The sequence below is a fragment of the Setaria italica genome, chromosome VI, assembly GCF_000263155.2.
Source record: "Setaria italica strain Yugu1 chromosome VI, Setaria_italica_v2.0, whole genome shotgun sequence".
NCBI classification, from domain to species: domain Eukaryota; kingdom Viridiplantae; phylum Streptophyta; class Magnoliopsida; order Poales; family Poaceae; genus Setaria; species Setaria italica.
The window spans coordinates 6,778,057-6,789,557 of NC_028455.1; positions in this window are offsets into that span (position 1 = coordinate 6,778,057).

Below are 11,501 nucleotides of genomic sequence, written 5' to 3' on the forward strand. Positions count from 1 at the left end.
ACAACCCATTTTGCAGGTTATTGGCCAACACTTTTTTAGAAATGTTTTCAAACTTTGAGCTAAAGTTGGCTACTTATTTCTGTTTTCAGAGTGCAATGGCAACTGCCATTCAGTCTGTCAACAAATACCCACAGTGTGATCTTTCAAATTTTGAGCCTCATTTAAAATTTGAATACTTTGAATTCTCTGTCCAAAAACTCACCCAAATTACACACTGATGGTCCAAGTCTAATTGCGATCCAAAACATTCTAGAGCTTAGATAAAAAACTCTTCATAAAGCAATTTCAAAGTTGGCTAATTGCCACTGTTTCAGACTTCGAAATTTTCAGATGGTAAATACTATCCCAAGTCAACAACTTTGACTATGCATTTGGGATGCTTATGACTTTTTGATCCCAAACTTAATTCCTTTGACTTCTAAACACCTTCAACTCTTGATTCCATATTTTTATCAATTTTTTTTCAAATTTGAATATTTAATTTGAATTTTGGTCAAATTTAACTCAAATTTGAACTTGGCTCATAATACTTCTTTTTAACCCAAATTTCATCATCAACCTCTTAATGACCTTTTTAGGACTTTAGTAACATTGGGTGTTACAGAAGTTGCCTTTCCAATCTTTACACTGTAGCCCTAGTGCTACCGCTGCCCAATCTCTGAGCACTAGCGTCGCCGCCTCCCACCACTTAGCCCCCGAGCATATGCGACATAAAAAACTCATGACATCAAGGATGGGGAGGAAGGCTGGTGCTGTCAAGCCTGCCAAGGTGGAAAATAAAAAGAAAGGATCTAGCAAGGGAAAAGATCTACAATTGCCGACGCCCAAGTACGGGAAAACCGATCAGACCGCGCCGCCAACTCCCGCTTGCGCTTGGAAGCGGTCATCCTTGAGAGAGGAGGAGATCAAGGCGCTTGTGGCCGCCAAGCTGCTCCAAGATCAAGATTTCATCAGTTGGAGATCCGCCTACGGTAATCCGTGGCCATCGGAGGAACACACCGATAAAACGGTAATTTTCGCTCACTTTATTGAGCGCAGCTTTGCATTGCCAGCTTCTTCCTTTTTCTAGGATCTTCTGGATTACTATAAGTTGGAGTTGATTCATCTAAATCCCAACAGAATTCTCCGTACTGCCATATTTGTTCATTTCTGCGAAGTTTTTCTTGGAATCAAACCCCATTTCCAGTTATTCCGAAAAATTTTCCATCTAAAGCCGCAACCGATGAGGGATCACACTCAAGTAGTCGGAGGCGCTGGTATCCAGATGCGGGAGAAACTCAGCAGCCAATATCTAGCTTATGAGGTGATAGATTCCAATGCCGGGTGGAAAGAGAAGTGGTGCTACCTTGGCAACCATGATCCAAAACTACCCAAGCTAATAGGACATCGCCCCTCCTGGAAAAACCGGTAGCTTGATGAGTCAACACATGGGGATTGTCTCCAACTATCTGATCTCCTTGACTAAGCCAAGCTAAAGGAAGAAGAGTTCACTGGAGTTGGAGTAGCCTTCAGTTTTATGAAGCGACAAATCCAACCCTTGCAGCAGCGATGCCACTGGAGCTACGAGTATACTAGTGTCAATGATCCATCCAGACTGTCTCCTGATGAGCTCAGCACAGATGAAATCAATCCAACTCAACACTATCTATTTTTATTTCAAAATCATATAATATTATAATCTAGCTCTCCGATTAACTTTACCACCCCTACTCCCACCTCTAACTAGCATGTACTCAGAAGAGGTCCGGGGGTGTAAAAAAAACGTGACCGTGATGCGTGATGATCACACAGCAGGTGCGTAGTAAACCAATAACCAGATACTGTTCTAGCATCTGGTTCCGGAGCGACATCTTGGTAACAAAAGTGACATTTGAGCATGCAGATGTAGGTGGTATTTTTAGAATATGGAATAACTCATAAAAAAACTAGCGCATATATACAGCTTCTTCATATATTTAGAAATTGCAAAATACGCAGGAAATGAATATGCAGTTTGACAATGTCAAAACAAACCATCAACACACGGGCGGCAGGACATAGCAGACGGAAAAATCAGCTCAACAAGTACATGGTCTAGTTATACCAACACGATGCACAACATATATTATACAATATTTTATTTGAAAATGGAATCCCGGTCTCTCCTACCACACGCAGCCATATATATGTGTGTGTATGTATATCCACTAGCTAGTGAAAAAAAAAGGAACATGCACACTACAGTTTTATTAAAAAGGAGTACATATACAGTGGCTGTGTTGCGGAGTTTGAACGGGAGTCGAGCTTGGGGTAGTTTGACTTGTGTGATGGCTGCAGCGCCGGCTCGCACGAGCTAGATCGATTGGAGAGAGAAATCGAGTTGTACTCGGACTTGTCCCCCAACCTCTGATTAGGTCAGAAATTGAAAATTAATTGAAATTTTTCTTCCAGTGCCTTGTGCTGGAGCTTAACGGTTGAGAGTTTATTCTCCAGGACTGGTGCGATGTAGTGGCGGAAACTTCCGGCGCCGTTTGCGACACAGACCCAAGAGCTAATGACAAACGTTGCACTTTCCTCGGAACTAATTTGTATAAAAATTCCTAGAACTATATTTCTAGAATGGAGCGGGAAATCATAAAACCGTAACCCCTAAATGTAAAACTCGAGTAAACCCTAAATCCAAAACTTTGATCAATTCTAAATCCAAAACTAGACAAACGCTAAATCCAAAGCCCTAGTAAATCCAAAACACTAACCCTTATGTTTCAGGCCCTAAACAGTTGGAGACTGCCAAATTATTTTAAATGGTAAAGTCACATTCTGAAAGCTACATATATCGACAAATTGTTCGTGTCATGTACATATCCTTTTTTTTAGAGAGAGAGAGAGAGGAGCAAATACCCCTATTTTGAGTTTGTGACTTGTAAACGTGGGCCACACTGCGACTACGAGGCTTTCAGCATTTCAAAATGGGCTAGGAGCCGAGTCTGAATTTCCTTTGGGCTTTCAACCCGTCGAAACCTCGTTCATAGCAGCCACACTTATGGGTGGGTCTAGAGGCCTCTAAAAAAACACTTATGGGCCTAGAGGAGGGGGTTTCACTCACCGACCCACCTCAAAACATCTGCCGGAGAATAATCGACTGGAGAAAAAAAAAACAAGCTAGTGATGGTTAGGAATCCCGTTTGGACTTGTGCATTTGGATTGGATGCCACAGGTGATTATACGGATTGGATGCCACAGGTGATTATACAGAGTTGGATTCGACTTGGACGTTTTCTAATTAGATTTCAGTTGGATTTCTCTTTTTATATGGATTTTAACCCACTCCTACCTAGGGTGGCAACGGATCATGACCCCTCACAATCTAACTCAATCATATCTATTTTTTTTCAAAATTATATAATATTATGATCCGATCCTTATTGAGCCTGATCCTAAACTTTGGTAGGCTAAATTAGACAATCTTTACCACTCCTACTCCAACCTCTAATTACTCAGTAGAGGTAGGTGGTATTTTTAGAATATGGAATAACTCATAAAAAAACTAGCGCATATATATAGCTTCTTCATATATTTAGAAATTGCGAAACACGCAGGAAATGAATATACAGTTTGACAATGTCAAAACAAGCCATCAGCACACATATCACGGGCGGCAGGACATAGCAGACGGAAAAATTAGCTCAACAAGTACAACATATACTATACAATATTTTATTTGAAAATGGAATCCCGGTCTCAGCGACCACACGCAGCCACACACACACACACTAGGCACTAGCTAGTGAAAAAAAAGAACATGCACACTACAGTTATAAATACTACACAACAAAAAGTATATAATACACACAATACGGGCCACACTGGGCCAGAAACGCATAGGGTAGGCCGCACGGCCCGTCTGCTCTCCTCTCCCCAAATGGGCTGGTTATAACACGATCACCTAGATCGATGCAGGCGGGTCTTCTTCTTGTTCTAGCGGCTGCACATCGAGTGTGTATAGGCCGAGGAGCTCCTCAACGTCGATCCAACGACGCGGCCCGGTCGCGTCGCTGTGGTTGTCCATCACGAGGACGTCCATCTCCCCCTCACGGCAGAATCGGTAGGCGTAGCAGACGACGGCGTGCCCCCCTACCTGGCCAGGGTAGAGCTTCTTACTCAGCTCCATGTAAGCTTTGCTTCCGGCCGCAGCCGCGGTACACCAGCGCGTTGTCGCGGGCGGCGTCGAAGTGATGATACCACGGGCAAACCCATAAGGCCCCGACGCAGGGGCCGTGGGTGTCCAGCAGGTCCGCCACGTGCTTCGCGGAAAGCGCGGTGCCGGAATAGGCTTTCCATGAGACCAGTGGCAAGGCACAGCTTGGCGACTCGGCGGTCACCATCAGGGTGCTCATCTTCTGTATCTTGTGCAGTACACGGCGTGGATTGGCCCCGGCCCCCTGCCCTCCACCCAGGTGCTGTCCAAAGAGCACACGTTGAAGAGCGTTTGGAGCGCCGCGTACATGCGGGTGCCAGGGAACGCGCGTCCCTCGTTGCCCTGCTGCTTCTTGTGTAACATCCGATGGGCCGCCTCAAGGCACAGGAGGCAGGCAGCGAGGACACAGGTGCCTGCACACGAAACAATTCCATCAGTATACTAAAGAGAAGGCCAATTCGGTCACCAACGATTCGAACGCAATAGTTGGCCAATTGTCGTTTTATTGATGAAAGGTTTACTATAAATAGCTATACGAAAAGGTAAAGTAAATGATAGATTTACATAATTCTTTTTGAATAAGACAACATCATGATCTAAAATCAATAATGATAAATGTTTTGATATGGTGGAGGGAGGAGGGAGGGTCTCTCACCATTTGTTTGCTTGATTGGCCGGCCCATATACTCTTCAAATGTGTTCTCCCGTGTCACAACCCCGATGGGCTTGGGATTATCCAACGTCTTAGAGTCAAATCTGAATGTGTTGCTCCACGTCTTTGGGCCCTCGTTAAATTTTCCCGCCGGGGGGAGGTAAGGATATGGTACCTGAACAAAAAGCATGCCAGTCATCTCAGATAATTTGGGAAAAAGCTACCGCTCTCTACTCCGTGCCTGGCTGCCCCGCACGTGCTTCTTCTTCTATTCCGGCGGATCTCCGACGAGCCGGATTAAGTACTTTGGGTCGCTTTGGGTCACTTTGCGACATGCCCGCCGCCACCACCTCTACCCAAGCCATAAACTTTGGAAAGGAGCTCGAGCTACTGCAGTGGCTCGGGATGCTGCAGATGAAGTGGCGGGTGAGGCCACCGGACGTCGCGCGCGGCGGCCTCGACGACCCTGACGGCGAACTACTTGTGCTCTAGCATGGCCGGACAACCCATGTGCTCTAGCTTGTGATGCAGAGGAGGCGTATCTACATGCGCCCGCTGCTTGGATAGCCTGCTACTGCATCCGAGCTGCCGACCGGGCAGGTCGCGGTGGCGCGGGCAGCAGGAGGGCAAGGCGCGACAGCGCCCGCGATCCGGCATGCGGCAAAGGGCATAAGCTATAAGGGCCAGCCGGCTAGCAGCTGGTCGAACTATGAGCAGTTTGTGACATTGGGTCACTTTGGGTCACTTCTCATTTTCGTTTCATGCACTCGCCAGCTTCTATCAAGCCATAAACTTTGGAAAGAAGCTGCATGCGGCCATGTGGAGAGAACCAAAAATGATCTAGAGCATGGAGCTAACCTCATGTACGCAAGGCGGATTCCTCGCGTAACCGCCCGCTCGCAGCTTCAGCGGAACCGAGCTGCGGCCTACGTTAGCCATTATCATCTTCTCCATCTCTGTACGAGCAATCACTCACAAGTCACAACACACGCCTGTTGGCTGAGGACCTGGCTCTTGAACGTGGTTGTTGATGAGGGTGAAGGGGGCGAAGCTATAAGCACTACTCAGGTTAGCCTTGCTCGCTAAGTACCGTACTTATGGATAGCCGGTGGGAACGGTCCGCAAAGGTCTCACCGTGAGGACCTGCTCTCGATTTCTGCCGCGTGGCATCGACGCTCATGCGCTCGTTTGCACGGCAACGCAGGCTCGCTCGCTCGCTCGCTTGGCTCTCTCCAACGGTCGCTGGCTTGGCTCAGGCCATCGGCTCTTGCTCGAAATTGCAGCGGCGGTGACGACGGAGATGACGGCAGTGGAAAACGGTGCAGAGGCGCGAACGACAGTTAATGCGGCGGACTTCTGAATCACAACCACTAATACAAATAAGACATTTAATTTGGTCATGGTAATAGCTCCAACGGCCCCGGTGAAAATTCATGTTCATGTTCGTCCATTTCGTGGGATACGTCAGGCCGGAGGAGACACAATGCGCCAGAGAGAAAAATGCGTTTGCGTGCCATACTCGAGGCATGTGAAGCCCGGAGGGAGCAGTGGCATTGGACGGCGGAGGTGACGGTAGAGGAGGACGAGGCGGTCATAGGGGGCGCTAGTGGGCAAGGTGACTTCAGCGTACTACGATAGCCGCGATGGAGGACGACGAATGTGATGACAGCGGAGGATGGGAGAGATTAACGGGAGATTGGCCGGACGAGGGGACTGAGACGGACCATGGTAGGACAGCGTCGGCGATGGCGTAGGATGCTGGAGGCGACAACTTGCGGAACAGATGTGGCGGAACAAGGAACTAAACCGTCCACTTGGAGATGAGCGCTTGAGCCGCACGCGTTAAGCTGAGCGAGTATGAGCGTCGTGGTCGCTGAGGCGTCAATCCGCTCGGGTGGCCATGCAGCAGAAATCGAGGGCAGGTCCTCATGGTGAGGTTTTTAGGGACCATCCCCATCTAATTTTTCCCCGAAGCGAAGGGCCAGGTGCACCACCATGGGTAAAAATACATACACCAACACTTATATTTAGAAATTAGACTCCTAATAAATAATCAAAATTATTTACCTACTACTCTCTCATTTTTTAATACTTCAACATAGTATCCATATAGATGTGTACTTATCTTGTCTAATTGTGATTGACTTTTAATTTAGTAATTACTCTATATACTTTTTCATCCACATCCACATTTTTTTTTCATTTTGTATCACATCTCAATACATTATGTTTAGCATAAAAATCAATATTTTTCATCACTTCCTCGCGTACATGTATAAATAATCTACATGGTGACATCTATCATGTGTATATATCTTAAGTTAGTATTTCTATATTATTAAATAATGACATAGATAGGTAATTTATAATCAAATATTAGTTTACTTTTGGACATTTCTGTAGGATGAACATGAAAATAATTACATTAGTCAATTGAAAAATATAATTACATTAAGATTTAGGTGTTTACTTTAGGTTATTTTTAATAACGTAGATACAAATTTAGAATGACATTTTATTTTATTCTTTATAATGACATGCATGGGTAAATTAGATGAAGATGATGAGTTACTTTAGATTACTTTTTATAATGACACAACTCGATAATTTAGATATTGTTTTTGGGGTTTAATTTATAATATTTTCTAGAAAATATAATAGACCAATGACTGATTATTAGAATTTACATGATTGATGTTTGATGTTCTGATTTTTGTGAGAATTTCTAGGATTTATCTTTTGTTAAATATTCGAACAAAATACTTGTATAGATATATACTTATCATCTTCATCCAATTGTGATAGATTTAAATTAGTAATTACTCTATAATGTTTTCATCCATATTTATATCTTTAACTTTTCACTTCCCATCATAGGTATGCGCCTTGAGTTTGTTTAATGGATCCTAAGTTTGAGCTATAATTTTAATATAGAAATCTATATTCTCAACACTTCCTCTATATCTTTATAAATGGTGATATATTTCATGCGTATATACCTTAATTATTATATCATATATCAATACGTAAGAAAATATATAATTTAGAATCATATATTGGTGTATATTGGAGTGTATTTTTAATGAAGGCAATTTGATTTAAAAATTTAGGGTTACCTAATGTTATTTTAATTAATGATATATGTAGGTAATATAGATGCAATTTTAATGTGTTACTTTAATTTATATTTTAAGTATTAGTGGCGATTGAGAGGTTATTTAAAATTATTTTTTATAATGGCATAAGTGGGTTGAGATGAAGTTTAGGGGGTTACTTTAGTTTATTTTATATAATGGTAGAGGTAGGTAATTTAGATATAAATTTTGGGGTTAGTTTAGGCTATTTTTATAACGACATATGTGGGTAATTTTTTAGAAAACATAATAGATCCAATGACTATCATGATTTGAGTGTACTGATTGATGGCCAGATGTTTTGATTTTTTGTGAGAAGTTCTAATATTTCTCTCTTTGTTTAGAGGGTCCACCTAGGATCCTAGATGGTTTCAAAAAGAACCTAGTAAGATTGGATGGATGACATGATGTGTATGAGTTTTGTAGATTCTTTAGGATCTATCTACTTTTAAAGCGTCTTGTGAGAATTAACATAAAGATTCCGGAAGAAGTTCCAATTAACAATAATAATAAAATAAAATTTACCGAAAAAGAACTAGTGTCCACAAGGCATAGCAGATGGGACGCGCATGCAGACCACAGTTACCGTGCTTCTCCTAGGGTGTGTTTGGTTTGAGGGTTGAGTTGGGTTGGGATGGATCAGACCCAGATAGATTCGTGTTTTGATGGAAATTCATGCGGGTTGGGTCGGACCTTGGGGGAATGTACCCTGTAGATGCGGGTTCGTTGCATCCACTCAAAACAAGCGGACACACTTGGCCAACTTCGATCCCTTCAGCTCTGTCTCGACTCCATCAGTGCATCGTAGAGGAGCTCACACGGGTAGCCCAGGGAGCTACGTCGGCAGCCAAGGTGAGGCCATGCTCCACCCAAGGAGCTCTGCCGTGCGGTCGGGCAAGCTATCAGGATGGTGCGGCGGAGCTGCACGGCGTGGGAGGACAGTGGAGCGGCGCGGCCTAGGGGAGCTCCGCCGCTGGCCGGGCGAGCTCGAGTCCGCCACTGTAGGCAAGGGCACGGGCGTCGCAGGGAGGCTGTTAGGGAGGCCGGCGTGGAGGTCGTCGGGGAGGACGTCGAGGGGGGATGTGGTGAAGGCCGGCGCCGTGAGGAGGAGGACGCGCCGCGGAGAGAAGATAATGCCAGCAAGAAGAAGAAAAAAAAGAAAAGAGAAGGAAAATGAGGATGACATGTGGGACCCATAGATGACAGGTGGGACCCACGAATAAGTGTGGCTAACGGTGTTAAACTGGCATCCATCCTAATTCTCTCAACCCCTCCAACCAAACAAAAAAATGGAACGGCCCCATCCCTTCTAACCAAACACGAGATGGGTTGAACTCAACCTAGAAAAGTGAGATGAATCAAACCCATCCCACTTGATACTAAAACCCAACACAGGCCTAGTCTCACATGTGCAAACCATAAACAACTTCTTTTTCCTAATAGTCCATTCATGTATCTTAATTTTGGGTGGGAAAGTGCAATACCAAATGATACTCTTCTTTTATGAAGTATATAATTGTGATAATAGTGCATTGCCATTTTTTTCCCGAAAAGAATGCATTGAGCCGTTTCGATTGTTACTGGTTTATATAGCAGTACCAGCACTTTTATTTAATTCTATGTATAGCTGGAATTTCACTTCGGATCTGGGTGGCCCAGTTTGTTTTTTTAAAAGAATTTTTAAAGACAGTTACATGTACAATCACAAACATGCTCAAAATATATATCAATTCCACTCTACCATTCGTATTCATTACCGGATTTTATTGGGTAGTAGGAGTTACCTGCTAAGGTTTATAGATGGGCTACAAAAGGCCCAGCTCTTTCCGTTAGGCCCACCGCACCACTCCCATTAGGCCCACAAAGCCTTCGTATCATTCCGGCCCGTCCGGTGCCACAACTGGCACGGTGGGCCGTTAAAGCATAATTGAGGAAAAAACACGAAAGCATTAGAAATATTCCTAAATAATTAGGGAATTACGGAGATCTTAAGAAAAAAAATTAGAACTAAGGTTTATCATCTAATTTGACCGATCTACCGTGTAAAAAGTTTTGCAACCTATAGTCACTTCTTTATCTAAAACGAGTAGCAAATCGTTACCAAACTAATATATATTCCCTTTATCCCAAATTACTATTCATTTTGACTTTTCTAGTGCATATATATATATATATATATATTATGTCTAGATATACAATAAAAATTATGTATCGAGAAAAATCAAAACGAATAGTAATTTGGGATGGCGGGAGTAGCAAAGCTACTTTAGTTTGTACGTAGTAATAAAGGATTACCTAGCTGAGAACTACCAGTACCTCCTATCAAAAGCACAATCGCATCGTTGATGGCACAGATAAGGTGCCGCCGCCGCCGATTACCATCACCAAAAACGGCGGCCATTGGCGCTGCAAGAAGTTAACCCTCACTATATATCTCACCTGGACCTGGATGCAGCAGGCTCATGTGATCCTCGGTAGTATTAGGAAGTACTCTCTCCGTTTAAAATTGTACTCCCTTCGTCTCAAATTAGTATTCATTTTAGCTTTTCTAAATTCATAGCTTTTGCTATGCACCTAGATATATACTATGTCGAGATATGTAGTAAAAGCTATGTACCTGTAGAAGCAAAAATGAATAGTAATTTGGGACGGAGGGAATAAGTTGTATTAACTTTTTCTAGATAAATATAGTTTTTTAATATCAAAATAATTTAGATATACACTATATCTAGATACATAATAAAAAACTATATATCTAAAAAAATTAAAATAACCTGCAATTTCAACGAAGAGAGTACATTTCACACACGATGCATGGTTTATTGTGACAAAAGTACAAACCCTTAACTTGTGTCTCACTGAACAAGCATATTTGACACGAGAAAACAGCCAAACGATACATATTTTGTGGAATACATTTCAAACGTTCAATAGCACAAAACAAAGAGACAACAACACAACCATGGCAAAGGAGAGGACAGAACTTGTGAATAATGTATTCTGGTAAGAAGCTCACCTTCCCCTTGTATGAGCTACTACATTATGGCGTCTGCCATCATCTTCTCTTCTTTTGATGCTGCTGCAGCTGCCGCTGCTGCTGCTGCTTCTTCTTTTTCATGCTGCTGCTGCTTCCACTTGTTCTTCCTACTACCGCAGCTTCTGTTTCCGCTTCTTCTTCCTGTTGCTCTTCAATGCTTGAACCATGGATTTTTTTGCCACGAATGATGCTCCGGACGTGGGCGGTTTGTTTAGAAGATAGCTTACTGCATGTGGGCATTGCGAGAAAATCCCTCGCCATCCGACCCAGTGTCCGAAGCGAACTACGGGGCTCCTCCTTCTTCCACCATTTCAAGATCTCAAAATCGTCGCCGCCGGTGTTATTAACTTCTACATGTTCTAGATAATCGTCAAGTGAAATTTCCCAGTTGCTGTCCTTTACTTTGTAAAATGTAAACTGCTCCTTGATCGTCTTTTCTACCTTGCAAATGTATTTGGCAGAAGCCTTCTTGTCATATGCTTCTCTAAACATATCTTTTAT